Here is a 27,601-nt window from a genome sequence, read left to right as displayed (position 1 = left end):
ACCCCTGGTCTTTTGCCACAGATAGTTTTCATTTTTGTTTTTTTACTGAAGATGGGATGTTGCTGTGTTGCCCAGGCTGGTCTCGAATTCCTGGCCTCAAGCAGTCCTCCCACCTTGGCCTCCCAAATTGCTGGGATTATAGGCATGAACCACTGCACCTGGCCCGGCTTTTGCTTTTTTAGTCTTAAGATGGCTGTTCTTGCTCCAAGGTTTTAAACATATTCATTTATATTTTCTTCTCATGTGTTTTCTTCCCCCCTTTTTCTTACAGCTTTATTGAGGTATAGTTGATGTACATCCTTAAAGTATATAATTTGATGAATTTGGACATATGTACACACCCATGTATCTATTACCACAATCGAGATAATGAACATGTCCATCACCTCTGAAAATGTCCTTGTGTGTTCCTTTGTTCTCATACATTTCTAAATGTGTGTGTATGCTCATGCACACATGGATGCATGGATGTGTGCTGGGATTATACACTTTTTCATTTCTTAATTAAGGTAAACTTACATACAGTAAAATTCATCTTGAGTATACATTTCTGCAGGTGCTGACAAATGCATAAAGTCATGTAACAACTGGCCGGGCATGGTGGCTCACGCCTGTAATCCCAGCTCTTTGGGAGATTGAGGTGGGTGGATCACCTGAGGTCGGGAGTTGGAGAGCAGCCTGACCAACATGGAGAAACCCCATCTCTACTAAAAATACAAAATTAGCCGGGCGTGGTGGTGCATGCCTGTAATCCCAGCTACTCAGGAGGCTGAGGCAGGAGAATCGCTTGAACCCAGGAGGCGGAGGTTGCGGTGAGCCAAGATCGCGCCATTGCACTCCAGCCTGGGCAACAAGAGCGAAACTCTGTCTCAAAAAAAAAAAAAAAAAAAAAAAAAGAGTCATGTAGCAACCAATACAATGAAGATATAGAATAGTTCCATCACCTCAAACAATTCTCAGTTCTCCTTTATAGCCTACTCCTCCCCTCTACTTCCCAGTAATCACTGCCTGTTTTCTGTCACTATAGTTTTGCCTTTTCAAACCTGTCTTGTAATCATACAGCATGTAACCTTTTGAGACTGGCTTCTTTTATTTATTTTTATTTATTATTATTATTATTTTTGAGACAGAGTCTAGGCTGTCGCCTAGGCTGGAGTGCAGTGGCGTGATCTCGGCTCACTGCAACCTCTGCCTCCCAGTTCCAGCGATTCTCCTGCCTCAGCTTCCTGAGTAGCTGGGATTACAGGTGTGCGGTACCATGCCCAGCTAATTTTTGTATTTTTAGTAGAGACGGAGTTTCACCATGTTGGCCAGGCTGGTCTTCAACTCCTGACCTCAGGTGATCCACCTGCCTCGGCCTCCCAAAATGCTGCAATTACAGGCATGAGCCACTGTGCCTGGCTTATTTATTATTATTATTATTATTATTTATTTTGTTTTTTTGAGACGGAGTCTTGCTCTGTCACCCAGGCTGGAGTGTAGTGGTGTAATCTTGGCTCACTGCAACCTCCCACTCCCAGGTTCAAGTGATTCTCCTGCCTCAGCCTCCCGAGTAGCTGGGATTACAGGCACCCACCACCACATCCAGCTAATTTTTGTATTTTTAGTAGAGACAGGTTTCACCATGTTGGCCAGGCTGGTCTCGAACTCCTGACCTCAGGTGATCCGCTTGCCTTGGCCTCCCAGTGTTGCAATTATAGGCGTGAGCCACCACACCCGGCCTGTATATTATTATTATTGTTATTATTTATTTATTTATTATTATTTTTTTGAGACTGAGTCTCACTTTGTTGTCCAGGCTAGAGTGCAGTGGCATGATCATGGCTCACGGCAGCCTTGACCTTCTGGGCTCAGGTGATCCTCCCACCTCAGCCTCCTGAGTAGCTGGGACTACAGGCCAGGCCACCACGCCCGGCTAATTTTTTTGTATTTTTTGAAGAGATGGGGTTTTGCCATGTTGTCCAGACTGGTCTTGAACTCCTGGGCTCTAGTGATCCTCTCACCTCAGCCTCCTGAAGTCCTAGGATTACAAGTATGAACCACCACAACTGGCTGGTTTTAATTCTTTAAACTGTTTAGAAGTTACTTTTGTGAATGGTATGAGATATTGCTATAACTTAATTCTTTTTCAAATATTAGGTTGGTGCAAAGTTATTGCAGTTTTTGCCATTAAAAATGGCAAATTTATTTTGCACCAACCTAATAAATAGGTAATCATCACTATACAATTTACTTTCTCCAACGACTTGAAATGCCACCTTTATTATATACCCAATTCCCTTATACACACCAATCTGTTTCTGGACCATCTATTTTGTTTCACTGATGTTTGTTCTTATGCCAGAATCACACTTTTTATATTACTGCTATAGCTTTATCATAATTTTGATACCTGATAAAGTCTTCCCTGTTGTTTTCAGACATTTCTTGCCTAACTAGTTCACTTTTCCTTCTACAAGGATTTTTAGAATCAGCCAATACATTCTCCAAAAAAAGTTGTTGAGATTTTAGTTGAGATTATGTTGAAATTTCAGCTTAATTTGGGGAGAGTGGGTATCTTTACATTATTAAATTTTCCCAACCAGGAACATAATATATCCCTCTGTTTATTAAAGTTTTCATTAGTGATATGTCTCTCCTTTTATTTAGGCTTCTTTTATGTTTTATATTATTTTGTAATCGTGTGTTTACTTCTCTTTCTTTCTCATCTGTAAACTTTTGTTTTTTTTTTGAGACAGGGTCTTGCTGTCACCCAGGCTGGAGTACAGTGGCGCAACCACGGCTTACTGCAGCCTCAACCTCACTGCAGCTATTAACATTTATTTTTTCTTTTTTTTTGGAGAGACGAGGTCTCACTATGCTGCCCAGGCTGGTCTTGAACTCCTGGTCTCAAGTGATTCTCCTGCTTTGGCCTCCCAAAATGCTGGGATTATTGGCCTGAGCCACTGTGCCCAGCCTGTAAACTTTTTTGAGTGTAGGGATATTTTTGTTTCATCCCTATATTTGCAGTGCCTGATGTATAGTAAGTGCTCAGTAAATGTTCGATGAGCAAATTACACCACAATAAGTGTTCCAGCATTTCATTAAAAATGGTGGACTTCAGCCTGGGCAACATAGTGAGAGACCTCATCTCTACAAAAAATAAAAAGATTAGCTGGGCATGGTGGCATGTGCCTGTGGTCCCTGCTACTCAAGTGGCTGATGTAGGAGGATCGCTTGAACCCAGGAGGTTGAGGCTGCAGTGCACCTCAGCCTAGGCAACAGAGCAACACCCTGTCTCAAACAACAACAAAAACAAAAAAACAAAACTTGTGGACTTGGGAGTGGGGGGTTGTGGGAGGAGGGGAAATGGGTGAAGATGGGGAAGTGGCTGGGGAATGGGTGGGGGCCTGGTGGGAGCAAGCAGCAGAGCTGGGGTCCCTGAGCTCTGTCAGGAGGAAGCCAGGCTGCACTTGCTGGGCAGTCGGAGGGGACAGGTGGCACCAGAAGGCAGGTGGACTTACCCTGTCGGTGACTGCGGCCTCTGCCCGTCCTGCCTTGCTGCAGGTGCCTTGGATGAGGCTGCCCCACATGCCCTGAATGATTTTTATAATCAGTGGATAAAGTGGGAAAAAATGTGGAATAACTTGAAATACAGGTAACAGAATGTCTTCAGTCATGAGGGAGGAAGCCGTAATGAAAATGTGGATATGAATTCCGACAGATATTTGTCAAAAAGAAAAAACATCAATATAGGAGACTCAGCTGCTCAGCAACAAAGTAGTCCCTGAAGAGAAAATGTTGCCTTACACCTGGCATGCCAGGCCCTTCAAAGAATTCTTCAAAGAGAAACCAACATGGTGCCACTGAAATCCCTCAAATTGTTGAAATAAGTATCAAAAAGGATAATGATTTTTGTGTTACCCCAGGAACAAGACTTGTACGAAGAGATTCCTACTTTTGACATGCTCCATGGGGTGGGAAGAGAAACATTTCTGTTACAGTGACCCAGGATTCATTGGATACTGATAAAAAGTTTGGTAGAACTCAAAGTGGACTTCAAAGGAGAGAGAAGTGCTAAGCTCTGTACAGGACATGGACAATGTTTCCAGAAGAACCGTAGGGAAGTCGCTCTCTGAGACAGGTTGCAGGATACTGTGGGCTTGTGTTTTCCCATGAGAACTTATAACAAGCAGTCAGAGCCTCTCTTTTCCAATCAAAGAAAAATCTGTCTTTCTGAATTAATGCTGGAGAAATGCCCTTTTCCTGCTGGCTCAGATTTAGCCCCCAAATGGCATTTGATTAAACAGCATACAGCTCCTGTGAGCCCACATTCAACATTTTTTGATGCATTTGATCCATCTTTGAATTTTTTTTTTCTTTTTTTTGAGACGGAGTCTCAATCCATTGCCCAGACTGGAGTGCAGTGGTGTAATCTTGGCTCACTACAACCTTGGCTCACTGCAACCTCCGCCTCCTGGGTTCAAGTGATTCTCCTGCCTCAGCCTCCTGAGTAGCTGGGATTACAGATGCCCGCCACCACGCCCAGCTAATTTTTGTGTATTTTAGTAGAGACAGATTTTCGCCATGTTGGCCAGGTTGGTCTTGAACTCCTGACCTCAGGTGATCAGCACACCTCGGCCTCCCAAAGTGCTGGGATTACAGGCGTGAGCCACCTCACCCAGCCCCATATTTGTTTTCTACAGAAGATGAAGATAATTTAGAGAGAGAAGACTGCTTAGTATTGAAGAAGGGGTTGATCCCCCTCCCGATGTACAAATGCATATGTTTGAAGCGACTGCACAGGTTAATCCATTAAATAAACTGGGACCAAAGTTAGCTCCTGGAACGACTGAAATAAGTGGGGACAGTTCTGCAGTTCCACATGCTAATTGTGACCTGAAAGAGGATACAGCCACCCTGTGTTTGCAGCCATGGAGGGCAGAAGCAGCATGAGGTACATGCCCATGTTAGCAGACAGGGAGCTTGGGAAGTCCACACACAGGCTGATTACAGATACTGCTTCAGACTACAGGAAATCCTTGTTTTTGGAGAGTGATGGACCGTTATGAATCAGAAGCCCTTCTAGAAGGGAAACGTGAAGACACATTTTTGCTCAGGGACGCTGGGCAAAGGGACTGCCTCTTCTCTGTGAACTTCTGGGGCTACAACAGATCCCTGCAGGCCTGAATTGAGCAGTAATCACAACTTTGGTTTTGATGCCCATGACCCCTGTTTATTTCACTCCTCCACTGTAACAGGACTTTCATTATAGCAGCCATAAAAAAAAGATGAGTTCATGTCCTTTGCAGGGACATGGATGAAGCTGGAAACCATCATTCTCAGCAAACTAACACAGGAACAGAAAACCAAACACTGCATGTTCTCACTCATAAGTGGGAATTGAACAATGAGAACACATGGACACAGCGTGGGGGTTGTGGGGGGAACATCACACACCAGGGCCTGTCAGGGGGTGGGGAACTAGGGGAGGGATAGCATTAGGAGAAATACCTAAAGTAGATGATGGGTTGATGAGTGCAACAAACCACCATGGCACATGTATACCTATGTAACAAACCTGCACGTTGTGCACATGTATCCCAGCACTTAAAGTATAATAAAAAAACATTATAAAGATCCCAGTTATTGCATGTTTTTTGAACTGTTGCTTGCTGTATTACTAGATAGGACTTTCCCTTTTGGCTGTAGTATATCTGTTGTACAGTAATCTGCAGGTGCACTACATATGATGGAATTAATGGGCTCCCTTTACCATCAATGTTACAGGATTTTTAAAAAGAGTATCATTATAAACAAAAATTAGGGTTCGCTGGTGAGAACGAGAACCAGTCAAGGCAAAGTAAACTCTCCTGTCCCCAAAGGGTGTGAACCTGATCTGCTTTCACGTGCATCAGACGTACACCTATAGCAAGCACACATAACGGTGCTAGGTTTTTTCATACAGTATGTAAGGTTAGTGTTAGTATCTGTCAGATGCAACCTTCTGTTGCTTATCCAGATAAACGTGGTGCCTAGTGGAACAACAGAGGATAGAACTACAGGTGTTCAGGCCGGGCACAGTGGCTCACACCTGTAATCCCAGCACTTTGGGAGGCTGAGGCAAGCAGATCACTTGAGCTTAGGAGTTCGAGACCAGCCTGGCCAACTTGGTGAAACCCCATCTCTACTGAAAATACAAAAAATTACCGGGGCGTGGTGGCGGGAGCCAGTAATCCTAGCTACTGGGGAGGCTGAGGTGGGAGAATTGCTGGAACCTGGGAGGCAGAGGTTGCAGTGAGCCAAGATCGAGCGATCACTGCACTCCAGTCTGGGAGACAGAGCGAGACTCTGTCAAAACAAAAACAAAAACAAACTACAGGTGTTGAGTAAGACTACAAAACAAGTTTGCCTATTTAGCGAACAGTTTGGTTTTTAATGGCTGTAGTGATTGAGTGAGGCAACTCTGGGGCATTTGCTGTGAAGAATTCTATTTCTTACTGAAGAACAAATTATTAATATCAGATGAGTATTTCAACAGTGTGACTAATGTTTGAAATTATTTTTTCTAAGAGTTTTTCTATTACCTTCCAAAAGTAGTGATGTTTATAATTACTATAAATCAAGCTTTAGAAGTCCAATACAAATAAAATAATGCCTTCCTTTTAGAAAAAAAAATGTAATTTTCTGGCCACAAGGGCATAGTGCATTTCACCTAAGTGTTGATGTAGTTTATAGTCAGACTCTTTTCTCTTCTGCAAAAGATACTGTTAAGTAAACCAGGTTTTCTAAATAGTCATTCTTAAGAGTTTGGACTTATAAAATTAGTAGTAGAATTTTATTTAAAGGCCCTAGGTATTAGGTTTTTGTTTGTTTGTTTGTTTTTAGATGGAGTCTTGCTCTGTTGCCCAGACTGGAGTGCAGTGGCGCGATCTCAGCTCCTTGCAACCTCTGCCTCCCGGGTTCAAGCGATTCTACTGCCTCAGCCTCCCGAGTACCTGGGACTACAGGCGCTTGCCACCATGCCTGGCTAATTTTTTGTATTTTTAGTAGAGACGGGGTTTTACCATGTTAGCCAGGATTGTCTCGATCTCCTGACCTCGTGATCCGCCTGCCTCAGCCTCCTAAAGTGCTGGGATTACAGGCATGAGCCACTGCATCCAGCCAGGTATTAGTTTTTAAATGAATGCTTTAACTTAAAACAGCTGCTGCAATATAGTCTTGCATATGATTTTTTAAAAAGTTGATGTGACCGGGCACGGTGGCTCACGCCTGTAATCCCAGCACTTTGGGAGGCCAAAGTGGGCAGATCACCTGAGGTCAGGAGTTTGAGACCAGCCTGGCCAACATGTTGAAACCTCGTCTTTACTAAAAATACAAAAAATTAGTCGTGCGTGGTGGTGGGCGCCTGTAATCCCAGCTACTCAGGTGGCTGAGACAGGAGAATCGCTTGAACCTGGGAGGCAGAGGTTGCAGTGAGCCGAGATTGCACCATTGCACTCCAGCCAGGGCAACAAGAGCGAAACTTGGTGTCAAAAAAAAAAAAAAAAGTTGATGTGCAGTCTAATTGTTGTTTCATAAAAGCTGGATCTTCTCCTGTGCCCATAATGATTTTGTGAATCATGAAGAAAATGCAACTAGAAGATGCCCAAACAAATCAGATAATAGTAACTACAATGGTTGCTGATATTAGATTATTGTTAAACTGTAATTACTAATTTGGATGGCAGTATTTATCTCTTTTTTGTAAACACTCATAGCTAAATTGCTTAAGTATAATTTACAGAATTTCAGTGTAATTTACTCTCAATGGAAAATCTGAAACAGAAATTGCAGATTTGAAAGGTACTGTACAACCATTATATCTGTAAATAACTACTTAACACCTCTTTGTCACTTAGAATACTACTTGAGTGTAATACTACTTGAATACTACTGTGAATGTAATACTACTTGAGTGAGCTCTTTTGGAAGTTATATCAAGTTCTAGTGTTTGCTTCTTAGTAACTGAACTGAATGTACAGTTCTGTCCTAGACATTTTGCACTAAAGTAGCTGAATCCATTCTTGTGTCTTTTTGTTAATGTGTTCTGTACCACTGGTGAGTGCTCCATAGTTTCCTTACCTGCTGCTACAGAACGTTATTTTACATCCCTATGGCAATTGCCAAGGCTACATAAAAGAAAAGCTTTATTTGTATGCCACACTAACTCTTTGACTACTAATGTGTGTTTCTGCTTGCTGTGCCTTGTTATGGCTGCTTTTTTGTGCTAATAAAGTATGTTTGGTGTTCTCCTTGTAGATCTACTGTTTTATACATTTGCAACAATTTCTTTTGTAAATGGAATGGTTTGGGGTTTTTTAAAATAAGCATTATCTAACAACCTACTATAGCTAATGTAGAATTACTGTACAGTCTCATATTGACTTATCAGAATAAGCTAACTCTAAGTTTAATGCTCTGCATCTTATCACTCATAGTCACATATACTGTGGAGCAGTATCTATAGTTACTGAAAATCATTGTACAGTTTAGATTATAAAGAAAACTGACAGAAATAATAAATCTATTGATTTCTCTGCTTATGGGTGAAAGGTCAAAACTATCCATGACATATTATAGTAAATGAGTATCTGTAACCTTCCACACATCAGAAGCAGATTAAATCAAGTCTTGTGAACTATTACTATATCAGTACCACTTATTGGTTTGGGGACCATCTTAATTGAAAATAAATGCCACAAATATAGAACTTTAACCAAAGACTTGTCCATTTTAAAGCAAGATGGGGATTGAAGTCACTTATAATTTCTGTTGCTTATAATTGAAGTCCCTGAAGAACATATATCAAAGTGTTTGAGAACTTCATTCAAACCTTTTTTTTTTTTTTTTTTTTTTGAGATGGAGTCTCGCTCTGTTGCCCTGGCTGGGAGTGCAGTGGTGTGATCTCAGCTCACTGCAACCTCTGCCTCCTGGTTTTAAGCGATTCTCCTGCCTCAGCCTTTGGAGTAGCTGAGATTACAGGTGGGTGCCACCATGCCCGGCTAATTTTTGTATTTTTAATAGAGACGGGGGTTTTTACCATGTCGGCCAGGTTGGTCTCGAACTCCTCACCTTAGGTGATCTGCCCGCCTTGGCCTCCCAAAGTGCTGGGATTACAGGCGTGAGCCACCGCACTTGGCCCAAGCCTACTTTTAAAGTTTTATATGCAATTAGGTTGTTATGACCAAGATTGTGTTTTAGGGACGAAACTGGAAACTCCAAGAAAGCACTTGATGTTTTTATGTGCTTGTAGCAAATTGATGTTCTAACTGTAGATTTGTAGAAAGTATTAATGCTTTTATGTATTTCAGAACTTTCATATGTTAAATGGAAATTATTTTAAATGTGTAACTATTTGAGTTTATGTAAGCATATATACACTGTGCTAAAAGTCACTTGTGTTTCAATTTGTGTATAATATTAATATGCAACTTTTGGTTTAAATATTTTTCTTCAATTATTAGTGGCTTACCTTTTAAAAAAGAAAAATTACCAGCATGAAATTGCAAAAAAAAAAAAGTCTTTGGACTTTCCCCCCTAGAAAAATGCACAAATGTACACAGAATTTTGCATAAATTTTAAACCTGGAAATGCTCCCTGATGCCTATCCATAAGCTTCACATTAAATACTCCTAATCAGAAGTAATAAATCCTATAATAGGATTGCTATGGCACTTGTTCATAATTTGACCATAGGCCATCAGGGAAGGCTTCATAGAAAAGATAGTTTTTGGTCTGAGATTTAAAGAATGAGTAGGAGTTTCCTGGATTTTCAAGGGCAGGGAAGGGCATTTTAGACTGAAGAGTCCAGTTAACTGAAAACCAATTAATACTGCAAGCCTTTTTGATCATCTGCCTTTTTGTGCACTCTGTCTTCAACCTCTTTGGGCTTCCTTCTGTTCTTCTACACTTTTCCTTACCCTCAATCATCCACCCACTGTTGCTTCTCTTGCCAATTATTTGTACTATGTTTTCTGGAAAACGGGTTCCATTGTAGATAGACTCTACTGTACCCTAAATTTCCTCACTGAATTCTCTCTTCACTTGCTTGCTTTAACTGAAACCCGGCTTCTCTCCCAGGGTATGCCCTCTTTATTGTTATGGTTCTTGAGCGAAAGCCTCACATAATTGATTGAACAAATATCCCTACTGATGAACATTTAGGTTGTTTCCAGTTTTACAAACAATGCCACAGTGAAATGCTAATACATGTATGTTTGGGTACATGTGAATATATTTGTAGGATAGATTTGTGGATTCGAAACTGCTGAACCAAATGACACAAACATTAAAAAAAAGATAAATACTGCCAAATTTTTATCCAGAAACTTTTTTCTTATGTACCTTCTTACCAAGCATACATGAATGCCTGTTTTCTTATACCTCGCTGATACTGGAGAGTTATTAATCATTGTAATTTTTGTTTCCCAGAAGTCGTCATCATTCCTACTCTTCATCACTGCTTCTAGACCTTTGCTTTCAACCCTCACATTAAAGGCCTCTCTTTTAAGACTCATGCCTTTTGCAATATTACCTTTTATTCCTTCTCGATGTAGTCATTTATTGCCTTCTTGGATATTTCCTGATATTCTATGGAGACTTGAGCATCTGTTCTCTACCTCCCAGCCCATCACAATGCTCCTGTGGATGAACTGGCCGAGCAACACTCTACCTTCACAGCTCCTTGACCATTTGTAGTGCTCTTCTCCACTCTACTTCTTCAAGAAAATTTATTAGCCTCATTCTGGATTTTGTCATTTCCCAGAATTACTCTATATCTGAAAATATAAAATTCCAATATCTCATTCTCTGTCTATAACTTTTTTTTTTTTTGACAGAGTCTCGCTCTGTCATCCAGGCTGGAGGGTAGTGGCACAATCTTGGCTCACTGCAACTTCCGCCTCCAGGGTTTAAGCAATTCTTCTGCCTTAGCCTCCCATGTAGCTGGGACTACAGGTGTGTGCCACCACGCCCGGCTAATTTTTGTATTTTTAGTAGAGTCGGAGTTTCACCATGCTGGCCAGGCTGGTCTCGAACTCCTGACCTCAGGTGATCTCCCCCCCACCATCAGCCTCCCAAAGTGCTGGGATTACAGGCATGAGCCACTGTGCCCGGCCCAAACTTTATTTTTGACATTTTTATTGTTTCACTACACATAGCACCAACTATTTTATTTTATTATTTTATTTTATTTTATTTTATTTTATTTTATTTTATTTTATTTTATTTTATTTTATTTTATGTTATTTTAAGATGGAGTCTTGCTCTATAGCCCAGGCTGGAGTGCAGTAGCATGATCTCAGCTCACTGCAACCTCTGCCTCCCAGGTTCAAGCGATTCTTCCTCCTCAGTCTCCCAAGTAGCTGGGATTACAGGTGCCTGCCGCTACGCCCAGCTAATTTTTTGTATTTTTAGTAGAGATGGGGTTTCACCATGTTGACCAGCCTGGTCTCGAACTCCTGACCTCAGGTGATCTGCCCGCTTCAGCCTCCCAAAGTGCTGGGATTACAGGTGTGAGCCACCGCACCCGGCCAACTCATTGATTTTAACAGGTGCATGGTCTTCCATTGTATACATGGACCATTATTTCATTTTGCCAGATTCACTGTACAGGCATTGTTCTAATGTTTGACTGTTGCAAATACTACTGCATTCTTTTTTGTGCATAGATTATATGTAAAACTACACTCTTTGTACATAAATCTTTGTGTGTCTCTGTATTACTGTGGGATGAATTTTTAGAAATGGATTGCTGTGTGAAATGATAAACATATTTACAATTTTAATAGTATAGTCATATAGCCCTATAGAATCTACCAATTTACACTCCACTAACAGTATATAAAAATGTGTTTTCCCCATATACTTGCCAGAATTAGGTCATTTTTCAATATCATTTATCAATCATTTTTTCATCCTTATCAATATGATAGGCGAAAAATATCTCATTTAACTTATTTTTCTTTATTTCATGCTGTTTTTAATCCATTTTTTTCACTCAACAGTATGTTTTGGACATTTTTCTATGTCAATGAATATAGATTACACTATTGTTTTAAGTGGCTTTGTAAGTTGGGCACAGTGGTATGGTGCCTGTAGTCTCAGCTCTTTGGGAGGCTGAGGTGGGAAGATTGCTTGAGTCCAGGAGTTCAAGGCTGTAGTGCCCTATGGTCATGTGTGTGAATAGCCACTGCATTCCAGCCTGGACAATGTAGTGAGATCCCATTTCTTAAAAAATAAAAAAAAGGCTGTATAGCATTTCATTGTGAGAATGTAATATTATTTTATTTTATTTATTTTCGAGACAGACTCTCATCACATCACCCAGGCTGGAATGCAGTGGCGCGATCTCAGCTCACTGCAACCTCTGCTTCCCAGGTTCAAGCAATTCTTGTGCCTCAGCCTCCCAAGTAGTTGGGATTACAGGGATGTGCCACCATGCTCAGCTAATTTTTGTATTTTTACTAGAGATGGGATTTTGCCATGTTGGCCAGGCTGGTCTTGAACTCCTGGCTTCAAATGATCCACCTGCCTTGGCCTCCCAAAGTGCTGGAATTATAGGTATGAGCCACTGTACCCAGCCTTGCTCAGCATAATGTTTTTGAGATTTATCCATGTTATTGTGTATATCAAGTTTGTTCCTTTTCAGTGCTGAGTAGCATTCTATTGTATGACTGTGCTAGTTTATCCATTCTATTCTTTTTTTTTTTTTTTTTTTTTTTTGAGACAGAGTCTTGCTGTGTCTTGCCCAGGCTGGAGTGCAGTGGCATGATCTCGGCTCACTGCAGCCTCCACCTCCCAGATTCAAGCGATTCTTCTGTCTCAGCCTCCTGAGTAGCTGGGACTACAGGTATGTGCTACCACACCCGGCTAATTTTGTACTTTTTGGTAGAGATGGGGTTTCACCATGTTGGCCAGGCTGGTCTCAAACTCCTGACCTCAGGTCCTGCCTCGGCCTCCCAAAGTGCTGGGATTACAGGCGTGAGCCACTGTGCTTGGTCTGTTTTCTTATACTCTCATCAACACTGGGTTTTATGTCTTTTTATTCTGTGCCAATCCTAATAGGTGAAAAATTATATATCAGTTTTTTTGTGAGTTTTTTTTTTTTTTTTTGATGGAGTCTCACTCCGTGGTGGCCCAGGCTGGAGTGCAGTGGTGCGATCTTGGCTCACTGCAACCTCTGCCTCCTGTGTTCAAGTGATTCTCTGGCCTCAGCCTACTGAGTAGCTGGGATTACAGGTGCAGGCCACCATGCCCAGCTAATTTTTATATTTTTAGTAGAGATGGGATTTTGCCATGTTGGCCAGGCTGGTCCCAAACTCCTGACCTTAGGTGATCTGCCCATCTCGGCCTCCCAAAATGCTGGGATTACAGGCCTGAGCCACCGTGCCAAGCCTATATTCCAGTTTTATTGGCATTTCTTTTATTACTGGTGAGGTTTGCACATACTGTATTTATTGACTATTTGTATATAATTTATCATGAATTGACTGTTCTTGTTCTTTGTCCATTTGTCTATTGGTGTGTTCATCTTTTTTCATGTTGATATGCAACGATTTGTAAAAGTTTTTTGTATATTAGGGAAATATATATGTGTGTAACTAGAGAAGTAGGTAGTATTGTCTTTACAACATAAAGAGATTAAGGCTGAGAAAAGCTAAATGACCTGGCTCAAGATCATACAAATAATAAATGATAGAGCAAGGATTTGAATCCTGGTCTATGTGACACAAAATACCATGTTATTTCTATTACAGAAAACCTATTTTTAATCTCTTAGTAGCTTTTCTAAGTCTTAAAAATTATTTAATATTATTGTCTCCTTTGCTAAAAGCCTTAGTTTTTGAATTTGTCTCTTGCTGATGGTCTTGTTAGAACTTTAGAGAACATTTAGTATAGTTTTCTCTCTCTTTTTTAATCATTCAAAGCTTTTAAAAACTTCATTACTTCAAAATAATTTCAAACTTAAAGTTACAGTAATGGTACAAAGAACTTCCACTTACCCTTAACCCAGATTCATATATTTTTAACATGTTGCCACATTTGCTTTATCATTCTATCTCTATCTTTATCTATTTTTTCTCTGAATCAGAATAACCTGGAGACATAAGGCCCCTATACTCCTAAATACTTCAGCATATTTTTCCTGAGAACAGGGACATTCTCTTACAAAATCACAGCATAATGATCAAAATCAGGAAAATTAACGTTGATGTAATACCACTGCTGTCCACATTCAGCATTTACCTCTTGTCCTAATAATTTCCTTTATAGCATTTTTCCTCAGTCCAGAATACAGTCCAGGATTATACATTGAATTTAGTTGTCATGTCACTTTAGTTGCCTTTAATTTGGAGTAGTTTCTCAGCCTTTCTTTGTCTTTCCTGACATTGACACTTTTGAAGAGTACAGGCCAGATATTTTGTATAATGTCCCTTAGTTTGGGTTTGTCTAATGTTTCCTCATGATTAGATTCAGATTATGCTTCTTTTTGTAGGAATATCACAGAAGTGATGTGTTCTCAGTGCATTGGCAACAGGAGGTACATGATATCACTTTGCCCCATTATTGGTGATATTAACTTTGACTACTTGGTTAAAGTAGGGTCTGCCAGGTTTCTCCACTCTAAAGTTACTATTTTTACCTTTGTAATAAATATGCAATTTGTGGGGGGACACTTTGAGACTGTATAAAATGTCCTATTCCATATCAAAGTCTCAGCCAATAGATTTTAACATTCATTGATTATTGCCTGAATCAGTTATTACTATTATATTTTAAAAATGGTGATTTTCTAAATACATCATTAGTTCTACACTTATTTGCTGGCATTCAATTGTAAGGAAGAGCTTTTCTTTTACCCTATGTATTGATTAATTAATTGATTATCAGTATGGACTCATGGATTCTTACTTATTACATGAGTTATAACATTTTACTGTTTATTTATTTTGATGCTCTAATTGGCCCAGATTTGGTCAGCGGGAACTTCTTCAAGCTGGTTTCTGTGTCCATTGACATGCCTCCATCATTCTTTGGCACTTTCTTACTTTCTGGGACAACAGGAATATTTCAGGCTTATCATGTATTTTCCTGGCCCTAACCTTGGAATCAGCTATTTCTCCAAAGAAGCCTGGCTCCCTTAAGTGGGGAATGATATTTAGCAACCAGGATCTCTGTGCTGGGGTATACTTATTGCTACTGAGGTGTCATCACTTTGGGGCTCCTTTAGCTGAGAGACCTAGCATTTATCCCAGACTTTTGAATCTCTTCCAATATCTCCACCAAGTGAGTTTAGATCTGTGCTTGAATACTTCATTATTTGAGGAAATTGCTTGAGAGACAGTCTCCTTCATTATTGGGCAACGCTTTATATTTGAAAACAGTGGTCATTGGTTTCCTCTACTAAGTCTTGTCTTCTCTGTGCCAAACATCTGCAGTTCCTTTACTGCCATTACTGTCATGGCAGAGTTTGAAGATCTCCTCATCATTCTGGTTATTCTGTTCTGTTCATACTTCAGTTCATGAATATCTCTCTTTAAAGATTGGCACCTAGAGTGAAATGTACTATTTCAGGTACATGTTCTGATCAGTAAAGAAGAGTGGGTTAGTGATTTTCTTTGTTCTAGACCCTATGCTACTACTCATGCAGGCCAAAATTGTTAGCTTTTTCTTTTCTTTTCTTGTCTTTTTTTTTTGACAGCCACATTGATCACTCTGTTGAATTATGTTGAGCCTATAGTTAGTTGAAATCCCTAAGACTAAAAACTCAACTATATTTATCCAGTTGGTACTTAAATGCTTATGTTTTAGGACCTAGTATGAGGCTTTAATTTGATCTCTGTCTTTTCAGCCTAAGAAATTTAGCTTATCATTCCTGTTGTCAAACTTCTTTTGAATCCCGAATGTCATCCAGTTGTACTAGCTTCTTTTCCAGTTTATCATCTGCAAATTTGATTAGCATGCCACTAAGTGTCTTCATACAAATGACTATCTTAAAATATCAAAAAAGGCAGAGCGGAGCTCAAATATTTGCAGCCTGACTAGACACTTTTCCTATGTTGAAATCAATCCATCAAATAAGGGATTGCTACTGTTCATTTACTTTCACCTGCTGTTGTATATAGGATCTGACCCAACAGACCTGTCACAATACTACCTTGAACCAATTTCTAGTGTTTTCCTGGGATTAGTGTTTCAAAGTTATAGGGAAGCTTGTTTATTGTAAAATGGGGACCTTTCACACAGTCCGAACTTGCTATTCTTGAGTGGAGATTGTCCTGGTGTGGCTTGGTCTGTGTCCTCGTTGGTGCCAGAGGCAAAGAGAAATGTTTGAGGCAGCCAAGGCTATTCTACCTTAATCAGAATCTTCATCAAATCTAAGGAACAGAGGTTATCTAGTTCAGACTTCTAAAATCTTACTGATAAAACCTATTAATGTGTCCTTTTCTTTTAATGCTCTATCTGTCAACAAGTACTCCTACACATTATTTAAAAAGGAGGAAATGTGCCTTATAGAAAGGGGCTCTCAGAATTTTCAAGTAAGGATGGGAAAAGGTCACTGTCTGAAAATGAAGTAAAATGAAACAAAATGGATAAAAACAGCTATCTGAAGGCATACATCTGCAGAATTAACCTACCCTGAGAGAGCTAGGTTTTCTTTTAATGAGACTGGAATGTTTTATAGGTTTCCATCAAAGACCAGAGTACATGGTCTCAGGAAAAAGAGAATGAAATGTAATAATGTAAAGAAATCCTAACTTACTCAACTGCCTTATAAATTGGCCATCTGAAATAGTGATCTATGAATAGAAGTGTAAAGGCTGGTTATCTGCAAGGAGCCTGGAAAGGGGAAGAATAATATTTTATTTCTTTAGCCTTTTCATTTTTTGTTTTTGTTTATGTTTTTTTTTGTTTTTTTTTTGGTTGTTGTTTAATTACATAGGTAACATGTGAGTACATTCTCCTTATAAAAATATTTAAACATTACAGCTAAGAGTAAGTTTCTTCTCACCAAACTTCTTGTTCCCAATTCTGGTTAGTCAGGCTTTTTATAAAAATATCTTGAATAGAGAAAGATAGTTTATCAGGCTTATATAATCTGATGTTAATATATCCTTTGTGGATATAAACTCCGTTTGTTTTATTTATTTTTGTTTGTTTCTGTTTGTTTAAAAAAACATTTTTTCCCTTTTTTAAAAAAAATGTGCTCAAAAATCAACCTTTTAATATATAGACTGGTCTGCTGAATTTGTCTGCCTGCCTCACTGGAGTAACTACCTTGTACAAAGATATTTCCTACCTAGGAGGTGGTTCTCGTATAGTCAGCAACTAAGCCTCCTGGATCTCAAACAGCTCTCTGACTTCTTTATGTACAGTGGGGGATACAGGATACAAAGAATTTTTTTTTCTTTTTTATTTTTGTTGAGACAGGGTCTCACTCTGTCACCCAGGCTGGAGTGCTGTGACACAATCTTGGCTCACTGCAACCTCTGCTTCCCAGGCTCAAGTGATCCTCCCACCTCAGCCTCCTGAATAGCTGGGACCACAGGCGAGCACCACCATACCTGGCTGATTTTTTTGTATTTTTTGTAGAGATGGGATTTCACCACGTTGCTCAGGCTGCTCTCCAACTCCTGGACTCAAGCAATCCACCTGCCTCGGCCTCCTAAAGTGCTGGGACTGAAGGCGTGAGCCGCTGTGCCCAGCCTAAAGACATTTTAAAAAAGCTCCATGAGGAGCTTTCATTTTACTGGGAAGACTAGACATGCATGTGAGGCAGTTTTTGAAGGGGATGATACCATATATTCATATTATGATGTAAGACAGTATATATAGCAAAAGGTTAATTGGACAGCATAAATGAGTGCTATACAAATTCATATCCTCTTTCAGTTCCTGTCATCTCTCTTTCTTCCCCTTCATTCACCTTATTTTTCCTCACCTCCCACTCTTCAATTCACTGTGATCTGGTTTCTCTTCTGCCATTGGTGTGAAGTTACTTGAGGCAAAAGATATGGGGCTACAGGGCCACATGTTATGCTTTGCTTTTTTTTTTTTCGAGACAGGGTCTCGCTCTGTCACCCAGGCTGGAGTGCAGTGGCGTGATTCTCGTGCCTCAGCCTCCTGAGTAGCTGGAATTACAGGAGCGTGTTAACCATACCTGGCTAATTTTTATATTTTTAGTAGAGATGGGGTTTCACCACATTGGCCAGTCTAGTCTCAAACTTCTGACCTCAAGTGATCTGCCTGCCTTGGCCTCCCAAAGTGCTGGGATTACAGGCATGAGCCACTGTGCCTGCCCACTTTGCTGTTTTTGACTAGGCTCGTCTTATCCATTCTCATGGCTTCAGCTGCTTATTATACACTGACTTCACACAAATGTATGTTCAATCCAGACCTCTTTTCTGAGCTTCAGACCCTGGGTAGCCATCTGCCTATTTTCCTGCTCCATAGTCATCGCAAATTCACTGTTTCCCATACTGAGCTACTTTCCTTCCCCACCCTCTCAGCCTAAGCCCATTCCTCCTCTTGTGTTTCTTATATCAGTGAATGGCACTATCAACCCAGTTCCCCAAGTCTAAAACCTTCACACCATCCTCTCTCTATTTTACCACCAAATCCTTTCAGGTTTATTTGCTAAATATTCATTGAATCCATATACTTCACCTTTTTTCCTAATGCCACTACCCTGGTCCAGGTCACTGTGATCTCAAACTTTATTGCAACTGTCTCCTAATTCATCTACCTGCCCTCACTCTTATTTTACCCTCAAATCATGTCCCACACTATAGCCAGAGAATATATTCTAAAACAAAAACCCTTCAGTGACTTCCCAGTCCCCTTAAGAGAAAATTCAAAATTCTCTAAGTGACTTACAAGGCCCTACATCTGGCTCCTGCATCAGCTTCATTTATCGCCACTCCTCATCTCACACTCTGTACCTCAGCAATTCTAAATTCCGTTTTCAATTATCGGTATATGCCATGCTCTCTTTCTCTTGAATCCAAGCCCTCACACATGCTACCCCAATGTCTGGTTGGTCCACTTTTAGTGATACTATGACTGAGCAGTGTGTACAGATTGTGGACAGCTTAATCTTTCTATTTTTAAATTCCTTATTGTCTTTCTCATCTACCCTCATTGTTGGAAAGGCATCCTCATTGTCTTAGCATCCACTGATGATCATTATCTGAATTATTAGTTTCATCAGGGGATTCCAAATGGTGATTTTTCTAGTTCTGTCATTCCTTCTACACTTTTTTTTTTTGAGTCAGGGTCTTGCTCCGTCATCCAAGCTGGAGTGCAGTGGCACGATCATGGCTCATTGTAACTTCGAACTCCTGGGCTCAAGCAACCCTCCTGCCTCAGCCTCCCAAAGTGCTGGTATTACAGGTGTGAGCCACCTCGCCCAGCTTCTTCTACAACTATTAACGAAATTCTTCTGTAAATAATTTTCCCTTACCAACTAGGTCTTTTTGGTATCCTAAAATAACCATTTGCACATGATGAGTAGAATAAATGTTTAATACTTTTGTGAATTTTTCTTTGTGCATAATTTTTTTGTGTATTTTTAAAAATTTAAGTATTTAAATTAGTGATTTGAAGCTTTGGACAATTTTGTCAGAGAAACCATTTATAAGTAGTGGTTATGTTTCCAGAATAGCACATAAAAGCTTGCTTAATCCACAGGGTCAATAAAATATTACACATAGCAATAACAAATATAAAATATTTTTGTAATATTAGTTATGAAACAAAAGAAAACAGTTTTTAAAGTTTAACTTGAGTACTAGTACTTGAGAAAAAAGCAATCTGAATTAGAGGAAGAAGAGGTAGATGGATACTTATGGTGATGTGAAGGGATCTGCGGAGTAATTTCAAGGACTTTTAGAGTTTGATGGCATTGGTTCTTTTTTTTTTTGAGACAGAGTCTGACTCTGTTGCCCAGGCTGGAGTGCAATGGCACGATCTCAGCTCATTGCAACCTCTGCCTCCCAAATTCAAGCAATTCTCCTGCTTTAGCCTCCCTAGTAGCTGGGATTATAGGCGCTCACCACCACGCCCGGCTAATTTTTTTTTTTTTTTTTCTGAGGCTGAGTGTCGCTCTGTTGCCCAGGCTGGAGTGCAGTGGCGTGATCTCAGCTCACTGCAAGCTCCGCCTCCCAGGTTCATGCCATTCTCCTGCCTCAGCCTCCTGAGTAGCTGGGACTACAGGCGCCTGCCACCACACCCGGCTACTTTTTGGTCTTTTTAGTAGAGATGGGGTTTCACCATGTTAGCCAGGATGGTCTCAAACTCCTGACCTCAGGTGATCTGCCTGCCTCGGCCTCCCAAAGTGTTGGGATTACAGGCGTGAGCCACCTCACCCGGCTGGCATTGATTCTCATGTTTAATTTCACTACAGATTTAAGCTATTTCCATTTATTTTTTTTCCCTTTGAGATAGGGTCTTGCTTTGTTGCCCAGGCTGGAGTGCAGTGGCATAATCATAGCTCACTGCAGCCTTGAACTCCTGGTCTCAAGTGATTATCCTGACTCAGCCTCCCAAGTAGCTAGGACTACAGGTACATGCCACGGCTCCTGATTAATTACTTTTTTTTTTTTTTTTTTTTTTTGGTAGAGACAAGGTCTCACTCTGTTGCCCAGGCTGGCCTTGGATTCCTGGGCTCAAATGATTCTCCTGCCTTGGTCTCCCAAAGTGTTGGTATTATAGGCATGAGCTACCATGCCCGGCCTTAAGTTTCTTTCTCTTTCTCTCTCTCTTTTAGACAAGGTCTCTCTCTCTCATCCAGGCTGGAGTGCAATAGCATGATTGTAGCTCACTGATACCTTGAACTCCTGGGCTCAAGGGATCCTCCTGCCTCAGCCTCCCAAGTAACTGGAAGTACAGGTGCACATCATGATGCCTAGCTAATTGTTTTTTTAATTTTTTTTTTTTTTCTGTAGAAATGGGAAGGTCTCACTATGTTGCCAGGACTGGTCTTGAACTCCTGGTTTCAAGAGATCCTCCTGCCTCAGCCTTCCAAAGTGCTGCTATTACAGGCATGAGCCACCACGCCCAGCCAGTCTCTCTTAATTGAGAGCAGTCTATGCCTCACATTTTCTTTGTCAAGCCATTGACTTGTTGCAGAAAGTGAATCAGTGGTCCTGTAGAATATCCCACATTTTAGATTTGTTTGTTTTCTTTTTTATGCTGTCATTTACTTTATTCCTCTATATCCCACATTTTTCTATAATGGAAGTTAGCTTTAGAAGCTTGATGATATTCAGGTTCAACTTTCTTCATTTGGTCAATAATATTTAACAGGGGTAACTGTGTATTTCACTTTGAATCACATCTGGAGGCATACATCCATTCCATTTTTAATAAATGAGTAACATCTTGATTCCTTCATTATTTTATTTAACTTATTATTATTATTTTTAGAGCTGTGGTCTTGCTCTGTCACCAGGCTGAAGTGCAGTGGCGTGATCATAGCTCACTGCAGTCTTGAACTCCTGGCTCAAGTGATCCTCCTGTCTTAGCCTCCTGAATAGCTAGGACTGCAAGCATGCATCACCCTGCCTGGCTAATTATTATTATTATTATTATTATTATTATTATTATTATTATTATTATTATTTTATTATTATTATTATTATTATTATTATTATTATTATTATTATTATTTTGAGACAAAGTCTCACTCTGTCACCCAGGCTGGAGTTCAGTGCCAACCTCCGCCTCCCAGGTTCAAGTGAGTCTCCTGCCTTAGCCACCTGAGTAGCTGGGATTACAGGTGTGTGCCACCACGCCCGGCTATTTCTTTTATTTATTTTTTACTTTTAGTAGAGATGAGGTTTCACCATGTTGGCCAGGCTGGTCTCGATCTTTTAGCCTCAAGTGAGCTGCCCGCCTCAGCCTCCCAAAGTGCTGGGATTATAGGTGTGAGCCACTGCGCCCAGCCCTGGCCAATTTTTAAATTTTATTTATTTATTTATTTATTTATTTATTTATTTATTTATTTATTTATTTGTGTGTGGAGACAGGATCTCTATATGTTGCCCAGGCTGGTCTTAAACTCTTGGGCTTAAGTGATACTCCCACCTCAGCCTCCCAAAGTATTGGGATTATAGGTGTGAGCAACCATGCCCTGCCTGACTCCTTCATTATGTTTCCCATCAACTTTTCATCTAATAGTTTAATCTGTTATGACCATTGGTGGAATTAATCATTTCACTAGTAGTTTCAAAATAGTGATTCCTTAATTTTGTTTTCCACATTAACTAGTTGGAATTCTTCTGAAAGTAAACTTTCCCTCATCAACTAGGACTATTGTGTTACTCCTACAGGGAAGGCAGAAGACATGATTAATTCTTTCCTTAATTACCAATTTTCAGAGTAAATAGTCGGTGCTCTACTTACTTTCAATGATATCCAATGAGTTGTATATGTTTGTTATTTCCCTGTCATTATTAACCACCCTTTAAAAAATGTCTATCACATGTACCCTATAATAAATATGTATATCTATTTATGTATCCATAAAAATTAAAAATTAAAAAATGTATTCAATGGGTTTTAATTTACTGCATTCATTATTCTTGTTAATGCTCAATTTTTACCATCTTTTGCCAATGTGTTGCCTCTTGTATGTTCCTGACATGACTCATTAGTGTTCCATAGCTTGCTTGATTCCTGGCACAAGGCTTATATATTTCCTGCCTCAGACTTGCTACTTCTCCAAGGAGTCCTAGTTGATTTATATTCTCTTTTTTTTAAAAAAAAAAAACAGCTTTATTAAAGTTTAATTTACATAGCATAAAACTCACCTATTTTAAATATACAATTCAAAACTTTTTAGTAAATTTATAGAGTTATGCAACTATGTCCACAATCCAGTTTTAAAACATTTCCATCAAACTAAAAGATCCCCTATACGCTTTTGCAGTCAATCCTGCTTCCTATCTGTAGCCCCAGGCAACCACTAATATGCTGTCTGTAGATTTGCCTTTTCTAGATATTTTATGTAAATGAAATCATATGCTATATAGCCTTTTGCTTTCACTTAGCACTAGGTGTTTTTAAAATTTGAAATATAATTCACATGCCATAAAATTCATCATTTTAGAGTGTGTAACACAGTGGTTTTTAATATATTCACAAGGTGGTACAATTATCACCACTATCTAATTCCAAAACATTTCCCTCACACCAAAAAGAAACCCTATACCCATTAGCACGCACTTTCCATTTCCCCCTGCCCTCAGCCCCTGGCAGCCATTAATCTTCTTACTGTCTCTATGAATTTGCATACTCTGGACATCTCATATAAATGGAATAATATAATATGTGGTCTTTTGTGTCTGGTTTCTTTCACTTAGCATAGTGTTTTCAAGGTTCATCCACGTTATAGCATGTATCAGTACTTCACTTCTTTTTATGGGTGAATAATATTCCATTGTGTGGATATATAACACTTTGTTTATCCATTCATCAGTTGATGGACATTTTGGGTTGTTTCCACTTTTTGGGTCATAGAGTAACTCTAATGTTTAGCCTTTTGAGGCACTGGCACATTGTTTTCCAAACACAGGCTTTTTACATTGGTTGTACCATTTTACGTTTCCACCAGCAGAATATGAGGGTTTCAGTTTTCTCCACACCCTTGCCAACACTTACTTATTGTCTATCGTTTTTATGATAGACATCCTAATGAGTGTAGCTACTTTGGAAAACAGTCTGGCAGTTCCTCAAAATGTTAAGCTCAGCGTTCTGATCCCCACTCCCTAATGATTGTTGAAGCTTTCCTTTTTTTCTTTTTTTTTTTTTTGTCACATCCCCCTTCACCCCTCTGTTGTATTTTCTTTCTCCTCTCTTGTCCTCCTCTCCTTTCCTCTTTTCCCCTCCTCCCCTCCTGTCCTTCTGAGACAGGGTCTCATTCTGTTGCCCAGGCTGGAGTGCAGTGGTATGATCATAGCTCACTGCAGCCTTGATCTCCTGGGCTCAAGTGATCCTCCCGCCTCAGCCTCCCAAGTAGCTGGGACCACAGGCACGTGCCACCATGTCCAACTAATTTTTAATTTTTTTTTTTTTTGTAGAGACGGGGGTCTCCCTATGTTGCCCGGGCTGGTCTTGAACTTCTGGCCTCGTGTGATCCACCTGCCTCAGCCTTCCAAAGTGCTGGGATTACAAGCATGAGCCACCATACCCAGATTTTTGCTCAGTTAAAAAAAAAAATTGGCCGGGCACGGTGGCTCACACCTGTAATCCCAGCACTTTGGGAGGCCGAGGTGGGCGGATTACCTGAGGTCAGGAGTTGGAGACCACCCTGGCCAACATAGTGAAACCCCTGTCTCTACTAAAAATACAAAAATTAGCCAGGCTTGGTGGCACATGCCTGTAATCCCAGCTACTCGGGAGGCTGAGGCAGAAGAATTGCTTGAGGCCAGGAGACGGAGGTTGCAGTGAGCCAAGATTGTGCCACTGCACTCCAGCCTGGCCAACAGAGCGAGACTCTGTCTCAAAAAATAAAATAAAATAAAATAATAATTTTTTTTTTTTCATTTCTAAGCCTGGCTTCCTAGGTATCATATCTGGGTCAGGATAACTTAGTGGTCAGCCAATAATTTGCTGGAGGTTGTCCTTAAACACCTTGGCCCAATATGTCTTCTGCCCTTTGCTGACGATGTTTTGTGTGGGTTGGGAAACACATTCAAAGTTTGGAGAGTTTACAAGTCCTCCATGACTTTTACTTCCTGATAGGCCTTCTCATGTCCTGTGCCTGTGCAAGGCCTCACATTCAGCCAAGGAAATGTAAATAACTAGGCCCCTCTGGTACCTTGAACTTCAGTGCAGCCTTGCGCATGCACACAGCCTCCTAGACAACCAGGGCCTTGAAGGTGCTTATCAAGCCCCACTATTACTGTCCTGTTTTCTGGATCTCTCTGTAAACTTCTGGCAGATCTGCTATTCTGTTGCTTGCTCCAACCAATATTGTAACTTCAGGTAACTGCGATATTGGCTTCCCGTGTTTGTATGAAATTGAGTTTGCTATTGTTTTAAACACCCCTGGGCATAGGACTTTTTTGGTGCTCCTTCTTTATGAAGTAATTCCCCTCCAGCATCTAAATTGTTATTTTTTTATGGCTTGCCTTGACTTTCGTTGTAAAATCAGCTCCAGGGGACCTAGTGGGAGCGGGGGAGATGGAAGCAGCCCCGTAGTCTCCCACTGTTCTTAGCCAAAGGTTCCACAGGTTTTCTTAAATGCTTCTTAATCCGGTTTTATCATTGTTTTAAGGAACAGAGGATTTGCTGAGTTCCTCTGCCATTTCAGAAGTCCAGCCTAATTTATGTTTTTTTTTTTTTTTTTTCAGATGGAGTCTCACTCTGTCACCAGGTTGGAGTGCAGTGGCCCGATCTTGGCTCACTGCAAGCTCCGCCTCCCAGGTTCAAGTGATCCTCCTGCCTCAGCCTCCCGAGTAGCTGGGATTACAGGCACATGCCACCACGCCCAGCTAATTTTTGTGTTTTTAGTAGAGATGGGGTTTCACCATGTTGGCCAGGATGGTCTCGATCTCTTGACCTCGTGATCTGCCGGCCTTGGCCTCCCAAAGTGCTGGGATTACAGGCGTGAGCCACCACACCCAGCCACTAATTTATGTTTTAAAAGATCATTCTTAAGTGTTCTTACTACAAAAAAGTATGTGATGTAATGCATATGTTACTTATTAGCTCAATTTAGCCATTCCACAATGTGTACATATTTCAAAACATCATATTGTATACCATAAATACATATACTTTTTATTTGCCAACTTTAAAAAAAGAACATTCTGCTAGGAGTGGAGGATGGAAGGGAAGCTGGTGACCAGGAGTATATAATTTTACTCAGCAGTACTTTGTAAGCAGGAATGGAGAATATAAATAGTTTGGTTGATTTGTGGGTGAGAATTGACATAATAGGTATGGTGGAAAATCAAGGGGATAGGAGAATAGAGAGTGTTGGTTACTGTTATTGAAGTCCCACTGTCCATGGACTCTTTCCTAAGTAGACAAGGAAATGCAGTCCAAAAATACGTGATAGCAATGGACTTTAGGGACTCGGGGGAAAGGATGGGAAGGGGGTGAAGGATAAAAGACTACAAATATGCTGCAGTGTATACTGCTCGGGTGATGAGTGCACAAAAATCTCACAAATCACCACTAAAGAACTTACTCATGTAACCAAACACCACCTGTTTCCCAAAAACCTGTGGAAATAAATTTTTTTTAAATAAAGTAATTTGAGACCCCCCCCCCAAAAAAAACAAACAAACCCAAAAGTACGTGATGGCTTTGGAAAATAGGCAAGAGGGTTAATGAATTAAAGGCCCTGAGGCAGTTGAAGGGTAAATTCAGGGAGTATAAGGTTTAAGAGAAGTAGAGCAACAGGTAGTTCTCTGTGTTTGGTTTTGGAATTAGAGCCATTCCAAGTGTCACTCCAGAAACAAATAATTGATACCTGGCAGGGGAGATACCATGATCACAAAGGTGGTTTTCTCAGGGTGAGGCCCATCCATTGCACTCTGGGTGTGTTTGCCCCTGTGATTTCCCCAAATACAGGAAACTCGATTGCATAATGTGTGGTAGTGGGAGACTGAGTTTGTGCTTTCCCCTGAAAAAAAAAAAAAAGAAATGGATGATTGAAATGGAATTGAGATGAAGAAATTAGAATAGGGTATGTCAAGGATCCATGAGGTTTGGGTGTTAGATCATCAAGGGGGATAATGAAGACTTTCAGGATGAGAAGAGAAAAGGAAAACAGTTGGTACTGAAGTCCTCAGTGAATGTTGGGGGGAGACTTGGAGATTGACATATAACATTGAGAGGGTCATAAAATTGAGTATTATGAACTTTGAAGAAAGAGGTTATTGAGGTAAGTTGGTAAAATAATACCTTGGGGATCCAGTGAAGAAGATACAATAAGATGATAACCTGATCTTGACTTATGGGGAAATATGAGCAAAGGAAAATGAACAGCCTCAGCTGGGCATGGTTTTGTGCACCTGTAATTCCAGCTACTTGGGAGGCTGAAGTGGGAGGACCACTCAAGCCCCAGGAGTTCGAGGCCAGCCTGGGCAACATAGAGCAGGAACACTGTCAGAAAGAAAAGAAAGAAAGAAAGAAGCAAAGAAAGGAAAGAAAGAAAGAAAGAAAAGAAAAGAAAAGAAAAGAAAAGAAAGAAAGAAGGAAGAGCCTCAAATGAAGAGCTTTGCCAGGGAGGAAAAAGCAGCACAGTTCATGGTTTGGGATGACCAGAGTTCAGATAAGAAGAGGAGATAGAGGCTGAATGGATGGGCATGACCAAAAGCTGGAAGGTTTTAGGGAATGGTGGCTAGTTTTGGCTCAAGCATAGGGTGCAATTAGTTGTATAAGAAAAAGATAATATTGGAATCTATGGGATTAGTTGGAATCCAGAACATAACTAGAGTCATTATTGTTAAAAATATTATTCCCGGCCAGGTGCAGTGGCTCACGCCTGTAATCCCAGCACTTTGGGAGGCCAAGGTGGGAGGATCACGAGGTCAAGAGATCGAGACCATCCTGGCTAACATGG

The 27,601-nt window shown here is 40.4% G+C and overlaps 1 non-coding gene and 1 pseudogene across 1 annotated transcript; both read left to right on the top strand.

Moving 5' to 3' along the window:
• The first annotated feature begins 3,617 nt into the window (after positions 1-3,617).
• LOC116811770 (suppressor of cytokine signaling 5-like) lies at positions 3,618-5,846 on the top strand (annotated as a pseudogene).
• A 20,652-nt stretch (positions 5,847-26,498) lies between these two features.
• On the top strand, positions 26,499-26,662 carry LOC116812392 (U1 spliceosomal RNA). Its single transcript, XR_004370690.1, has one exon. It is a non-coding gene; the product is annotated as a U1 spliceosomal RNA (small nuclear RNA).
• The last annotated feature ends 939 nt before the right edge of the window (positions 26,663-27,601 follow it).

This window comes from Hylobates moloch, unplaced genomic scaffold (genome assembly GCF_009828535.3).
Source record: "Hylobates moloch isolate HMO894 unplaced genomic scaffold, HMol_V3 SCAFFOLD_7, whole genome shotgun sequence".
NCBI classification, from domain to species: domain Eukaryota; kingdom Metazoa; phylum Chordata; class Mammalia; order Primates; family Hylobatidae; genus Hylobates; species Hylobates moloch.
This window is presented reverse-complemented; position numbering and strand designations above follow the sequence as displayed.